The sequence below is a fragment of the Ceratotherium simum genome, chromosome 11 (assembly GCF_057802395.1).
Source record: "Ceratotherium simum simum isolate JZ-2026a chromosome 11, ASM5780239v1, whole genome shotgun sequence".
Lineage (NCBI taxonomy): Eukaryota > Metazoa > Chordata > Mammalia > Perissodactyla > Rhinocerotidae > Ceratotherium > Ceratotherium simum.
In genome coordinates, this window is record NC_141910.1 from 51,907,026 (window position 1) to 51,914,933 (window position 7,908).

Genomic DNA, 7,908 nt, shown 5'->3' on the forward strand with positions numbered 1-7,908 from the left:
GGAAGGCAATCTGCCCTTGGTTGGCTTTAAGCAATTGTAAATGAGCCCTATTGTTAGTGAGCCACAGAAACTCATAAAGATCTATGTGTAACAGAAGGTGCTATTTGTAACTTTCCATAGGTATACAGTTCACTTTTATTGCTGTTTTACATTATCCCTCTGAGACACCACTATTAGCAGGTGGCAGGGTGTGGCTAGCTGAGTTGTTCTTAACTATAATAAAAATCTCTGTTAGAACCAGCAAGGCCACTGGCTTTTTCTGCTACACCCAAACACCATTCAGTGTATAGGCAAATTCCCAGGACACCAAGCCATTAGAGACAGAGTCTCCCACTCACTTGGTTGCCTTCATCCAAAAAACTGAAGTTACTCCCTAGACCACCATCAAGAATGCAAGCGCTCATTGGAGTCATGCTTCCTGGAACACCCCGTGGGTCATACAAGTCTTAGAACCAGGTATTGCCCAGTTAACAAGAGTTGGACTGGGCAATAATATGGGGCCAGACCTTGGAACTTGAACCATCCACTGGGATGTGAAGACACGTGGGGATACGGTCCAGCCACAGCTGCTGAGATTCACTTATGTCTGAAGGCACCAGAAGGTTCCTGGCCAATGCAGCAGTAAAGCACGGTCCCAGGAGGTGCTCAGTATCAGTAGCCAGCATCAGTGTGGAGAAGGGGACACTGCTGACTGAGCACTGCATGATCCCTACCTGTGGGATCTTACTTCCTTCACTTTACAAATGAAGAAATGGACTCCAGGAGGCTGTAGCACTTGCTCAATGTACCCTGGGGCGAAATAAGTTTAAACCTAAGTGTGTCTAATATGAAGGCCTATGTTGATCCTCTATTTTGCAATCCCTCACAGGGTGTCCTTTAAGGCCTTCAGGACACAGAAATGCTGCATGAGCAGCAGGGATCATTGAGAAATCAGGCAGACAATCAGCAAGTCAGCATCAGGAAGGTCTGTCAGTGGCTAATGGGACCCCAAACCATGAGAAAAGGGTTAGGGGAAATAGGCAAAAGAAGACAGGGTCACCGTTCTGACATGGACTGAGGTATTGGGCAGGATATCGTTCACAGTGGAGGAACACAAGGATTCATTTCCCGAATCGGGGTGTACAGGGCATGAGGAACATAAAAGACATCCAGCTCTCAGAATTGGGGTGCCAGATTGGAACCCCACTAACAGAGGTAGTTATATGCAGAATATCAGAGCACTGGGTAGAACCCCTAAAATCTTCCTGTCATCTTTGCAGATGATATGATCATCAGCATAGAAAACCCTACAGAATCAACTATTATAAGTAATAAGTGAGTTCAATAAGGTTGCCAAGTATGAGATCAATTTCTAAAAATCAATAGTTTCGCCTACATCAGCAGTAAGCAACCAGGAAGTATAATGGACAATAAGAGACCATTCACAATAGCAATAAAACTCTACAGCATAATATCCAGAAATTAACCTAACAACTTGCAAGAACTTTGTGGAGAAAATTTTTAAACTCTATATAAGGACATAAAAGAAGATTGAACAAATGAAGATATACTGTGGATAGGATGACTTTACATTGTAAAAATGTCCATTTAATCTCTAAATTCAATCTTATGCCAACCAAAATTCCAGCAGGAACTCAAATTCTAAGGAACTTCAATAAACTTATAAAATATATAAGGAAAAATGAAATTTGAAATAGTTGTCAATTTTAAAAAGCAAGAGCTAAGAAAGATATTATGTCATTACCACATAGTGATACCCACTAGTATGTGACTAGTACAGGAACAAATAAAACAGTGAAGCAGAATAGACAGCTCAGAAGGGACCTCAATATATGTAAAGTTGGTACCACAAATCCATGAGAAAAATATAAATTATTTAGAAGATGGTGTTGGGGAAACAGACTTAGTTTATGAAGAAAAAATAAAGTTGGATGCCCCATGTCCACCATATACAAAGGTGAAACCCAAAAGGATTAAAGACCTACATTTGAAAGGTAGAAAAGAAAATGTAGGAGTATATCTTTATGAACGTGGAGTAAGGATTTACTTCTTAAAACAAAACTGCAAAAGCACAAATCTTAAAACAAAAGACTGGGAGATTTGACTGCATCACAACTGATCGACTACATCGTTAATGAAGAATACAAAAAAGTTAACAAACAGCTGACAAATTGGGAGAAGATATATGGTATGTTCAAAAGCAGCTAGGGATTAATAACTAAAATACATAAGGAACTTTTGCAAATCAACAAAAAGAAGTCCAAAAATCCAATATAAAAATGAGAAAAAGACAAGAATAGGCGTTCACAGAAGGGAAAGACTGAATGGCAAGCAAGCATAGTAGAGATGCTCAAACTCACTAGTGATGAGAGAATAGAAATACAAATAGTATGATACTACCTATAGCCACTGGTATGCTGGTATATGTTTAAAACCCAGCTCTCAGTGTGGAGGGGGAGAAAGTGCTAATTTGTAGCATTTGCCCATTTCCGTGGTGCAAATACTCTCACCCCTGCTGATTTCTAGCTACCGGTGTGAGGTCACTGAAGAAGGAGTTGGGAAGGAATATGCTCAATCTGCTCTCATGAGCCAGCTCCAACACACCAGTGCTTTACCCATCAGCTTGGCAAAAATTAGAAAGATAATCTTAAATGTTGGGAAAGATATGGGGAAATGGGAATCCTCATGCACTGCTGATGGGAATTTAAACTGGTAAATACATTCTGTAGAGCAATCTAGCAGTATTTAGTGAAAAAGTTATCAGCATGCTCTACGACTCGGCAATCACCCTCCTAGATATGCCCCAGAGAAGCCCTTATAATGGTCCTATGAGAATCTTTTTCATCTGGCTTCCAGGAAGCCATTCACTCATTTATGAGGTGATTTCATGCAGTCCATGGCTTTAAGTACCATCTCTATTTTCATGATTCCAAAATTTCTGTCTCCAGCCCTGAACTTCAGACATATCCAACTCCCTACTCAGCATCTAATCTATAGTGTATAGTGAGCATCTCAAATAGAACTTGTTCAAAATAGAACCCTTGCCCATAACCTTCCCATGTCGGTAAATGACAAATCAATTCTCTTTGCTTACTGGAGTCATCCTTTCTTTCTTTCATATTTCTGGATTCCCCAAAGTCCCATTCCTCATTCTTAAAATAAGTTCATGACATCTATATTGATGAAGAAATTCATCAAGACCACTGAAATCCCTACAAATCAATAGCCTCTGGACACCCCAGGAATTTCCTACTGCTGTTACTTGGGTTTGCTTTCCTCTGACCCATCTCCTTTTCTTTCTCAAGGCTGTAAGTGGGGACTGTCTGCTGAAGTGGGCACAAACCAAAGACCTCACAAGCCATATTATCTGAATCTGTGGTTCTCATTTCTGGTTGCACATTCAAATCTCCTTTCAGAAATAAACCCTCAAGATTCCCTCAAATATTCTAATTCAACTGGTCTAGTTTAGATTCATGCTACCGTATATGTTTATTCTCTCTTTTGTTAGCCTAGTTCCCAAGAAGATACAAACGAATGAATGTTGCAAACCCAACTTGTTCCTATGTGGGCAACAGCTTCCCAGGTCCTCCCGTTGGTGCCACTCCCAAACACCATGTGACACAACCACTTTTAAAAGTCTTGTTTACAGGCCAACATAAAGGAAGAAGGAACAAAGGGAATGCTTCATGGTATCAGGATCAAAATTGCCACATTGTACAAGAACTAAGTTTTTCATACGGGCTGCCCAAGTTTTTGGCCATCAAGACACCTCCAGAAACACCTCTGACACACAAAAATGGCATCAAGCCAGTTTCCACTAGGATGTTAGTTCCAACGCACTCCTCCAATTGAAACTGAATCTAACCAAGTCTCTAGATACAGCTATCATTTTATAGAAAATGTGAAGCATAAAGGAATATCATAAACAACACCATGAGGATGCAATTAGCCAAATCCAAACTGTGGAAGCTTATACAGGGTCAATAACCCAATTCCTACAACTAAAAGAATAGCTCAGAGACCTGGAATAGATCAAAAGAGACAAAAAAGGGGCCGGCCCAGTGGCGCAAGCGGTTAAGTGCGCGCGCTCCGCTGCGGCGGCCTGGGGTTCGCTGGTTCGGATCCCGGGCGCGCACAGATGCACTGCTTGGCAAACCATGCTGTGGCGGCGTCCCATATAAAGTGGAGGAAGATGGGCACAGATGTTAGCCCAGGGCCGTCTTCCTCAGCAAAAAAAAGAGGAGGATTGGCGGATGTTAGCACAGGGCTGATCTCCTCACAAAAAAAAAAAAAAAGAGACAAAAGAGCTCTATCCCCAACATATAATGTGCAGACCCTATTTTGATCTGGATTCAAACAAAGAAATGTAAAAAAATTCTTGAGACAATTGAGGGAAATTCAACCCAAATTGGATATTAAATGATACCTAGAAATTTTTGTCAGTTTTGTTAGGTATGATAATGACACTGTGATTATGTTTTTATTAAAAGTCCTTATCCATTAGAGATTCATACTGAAGAATTTATGATAAAATGTTTAAGGTCTGGGGTTTGCTTTAAAGTGCTCCATTAAAGATAAACCTGTGGGGGGCTGGCCCAGTGGCGCAGCCCTTAAGTACTCGCTCTCCACTTCGGCAGCCCAGGGTTCGCAGGTTCAGATCCCTGGCGCGCACCAACGCACTGCTTATCAAGCCATGCTGTGGTGGTGTCCCATGTAAAGTAGAGGGAGATGGGCACAGAGGTTAGCCCAGGGCCAATCTTCCTCAGAAAAAAGGAGGAGGATTGGCATCGGATGATAGCTCAGGGCTGATCTTCCTCACAAAAAATAAAAATAAAAAAATGATCTGTGGTAGGAATGTAAATTGGTTCAACCACTATGGAAAACAATATGGAGGTTCTTCAAAAAATTAAAATAGATATACCATATGATCCAGCAATTCCACTTTGGGGCATATACCCAAAGGAAATGAAAACAGGATTTCAAAGAGATGTATGCACTCCCATGTTTATTGCAGCGTTATTGACAAAAACTAAGGCATGGAAACAACCTAAATGCCCATCAATGGATGAACAGATAAAAAAGATGTGGTTCATATACACAATGGAATATTATTCAGCCATGAGAAAGAAGGATATCCTCCCATTTGCGACAACATGGGTGGGCCATGAACACATTATGCTAAGCAAGACAAGTCAGAGAGAGAAAGACAAGTACTGTATGATATCACTTATATGTGGAATCTAAAACAGTTAAACCTGTAGAAAACAAAGAGTAAAATGGTAGTTCCAGGGGCTGGGGGGAGGGGGAATTAGAATGATGGTGTTAAGGGTACAAACTTGTAACCAGCAGTAAATAAGCCGTAGAGATCTAATGCACTTTATAATGAATATAGACAATAATATTGTACTATATTATGTAATGTGATAAATATCACTACATCGGCAATCATATTACAATATATAAATGTATCAAAGTGACACACTGTACACCTTAAACTTATACAATGTTAATGTCAAATTTAGTCAATAAAAAAATGTGTGTGGTGGGAAGGATAGATAAAAAAAATGACAAAATATTGATAATTATTAAATCTGAATGGCGGATATATTATTCTTTCTTCTTTTGCATAAATTTGAAATTTTTCCATAATAAAAAGTTTTAAAAGAAAAAGCTCCAAGAGGGCAGGAATTTTAGTCTCTTTCTGTCACTGCTATAGCCTCAGACCTAGAACAGCATCTGGCACATAGTACAAATTCAATAAATACGTGGTGATTGAACTGGCCTGGTTCTTTAAGATTTCAATCTCGGTAGAGATAGACTATTATATCTGATGAATTTAGAAATCACAGAAGTTGTCTTTGTATCACGTGCATGCACGCAGTCTAAAATGGGAAGCATTCATACATCCCTCAATCTCTATCAAGTTGCTTTTCCAGCAGCTGTTTACAAAACCAATGCAGCTTTACCCCCGTTCACTGTAAACTATCAGCTGCTTTAATAGCATCTTGATCAGGGGGTGAGAGAATGTCAGACCTACTGGAGCTTCCCCAGAGCGGGTGGAAAGCAGCTTGTACCTTGCCAACAGATGGATCACATGACTCACCTGACAAAGAAAGCCATTGACAGACCAGTTAGTTGGTATTGAGTCATAAGAAAATCTCCTTTGTGACAAAAACAGCATGGATAATAAGATTGCTTTTGACATTTCTCATCTAACCATGTTTGCAACAGGAGGGAAAAATTAAGGGAAAAATAAATGTGAGTTGCTTTTTTAGATTCACGTGGGACTCAACCCAAGAAGAATAAGTTATAGTCTATCTTTTTAAAGCCCATCAAGATATATCACGCAGCACCTTTACCATCGTCAAGATAATCACAACCATAAGGCGCTGAATGACACTTAGAAAGACAACCGAATCGCATATGGGTCCACCAAATCACCAGAAGTACACTGAGTGCCGCCTACCTGAAGGGCAGTATGGAGGCTACCGTAGCATAAGATTCACACCTTGTGTTCCAGTAAGGGAGGGAGACTGTCATGGCTGCAATGGTAGGCAACCTGAGTTGGAACTCCAGAATCCTCTCTCCTTAGCTCTGTAACCTTAGCAAATCACTCAACCTCTCTGATCCTTAGTTTGCTCCTTTATAAAATGAGGTAAAGAATACCTGCTTCCTGGGCCGGCCCCATGGCTTAGCGGTTAAGTGCTTGCGCTCCGCTGCTGGCGGCCCGGGTTTGGATCCCGGGCACGCACCAACGCACCGATTCTCTGGCCGTGCTGAGGCCGCGTCCCACATACAGCAACTAGAAGGATGTGCAGCTATGACATACAACTATCTACTGGGGCTTTGGAGGAAAAATAAATAAAATTAAAAAAAAAAAACTTTGTAAAGAATACCTGCTTCCAAGCGTTGTCATGAGCACAAGACCTGGCTCAGAGTGAACGCTCAATAAATAGCTGGATGAAAACCATAGCGTGTGGTCATAAGACATGAGCATGAGAAAAGAACGCCAACCACATGCCAAAGGAACAGTGTCAGTACTAGGGATTTCCCAAGAGGGAGAGCACATTGCAGGATGGGGTGATCAGGAAATGCTTCGAGGAAGAGAGATATTTTGAGCTAAGTGTGGAGGATAATGAGATCCAGTTATACAAATGAGGAGCTAGCATTTACTGAGTGCTTAGTATGTGCTGTACATTGTTCTAAGCACTTTCATGAATTATTTTACTCCTGAAAGAGAAATATCATTTTAGTTTCATTTTCCGATTGGAGAAATCAAGGCATAGAGTAGTTAGATAACTTGCCCAAGATCACACAGTTAGTAGCAAAACCAGGATTTGAACCCAGGCAGTCTAGTTCAAGTGATTAAACTCTTAGCCACGATGCTTTGCAAGATAAAGGCTTGGAGGCAGAAAAGCTGAACGTGTGTTTGGAGGATAGTAAAGAGTCTAGCTGGAGCAGAGCCCATGGTACAGACCAGTAGGAGAGGAGCTGACAGGTGGGTTGGTGCTAGACCAGGAATGGCCTCGAATGTCACACTAAGAGGCTGAAAGACTACCCCTAGGGATGAGGAAAAGCCACCATGAATTTCTTAAAAGGGAAAGACTAAGGAATCTGTCAGCACTGTTCAAAATGGAAACTCCTGTCTAACCTTTATGCCCCGTATCTGTTATGGTCTCTTAATAAAAAGTCTGAAACAAAAGCATAGTTTAAAATTCAAGCATTCTGAAGTGAAATTTAGCAACTAAAAATAAAGTTGCCTTTAGAGTCTTAGGCTTTATCAATTCAAGTTAAATAGATTTTTTAAAAATAGCAAATGATATTTCTCCACAGACAGCTTAGTTTTTGTGTTTGATGTATGCTCGATAATGACCTGCATTCAAAATGAAGTTGAGGCAAGTTATATGG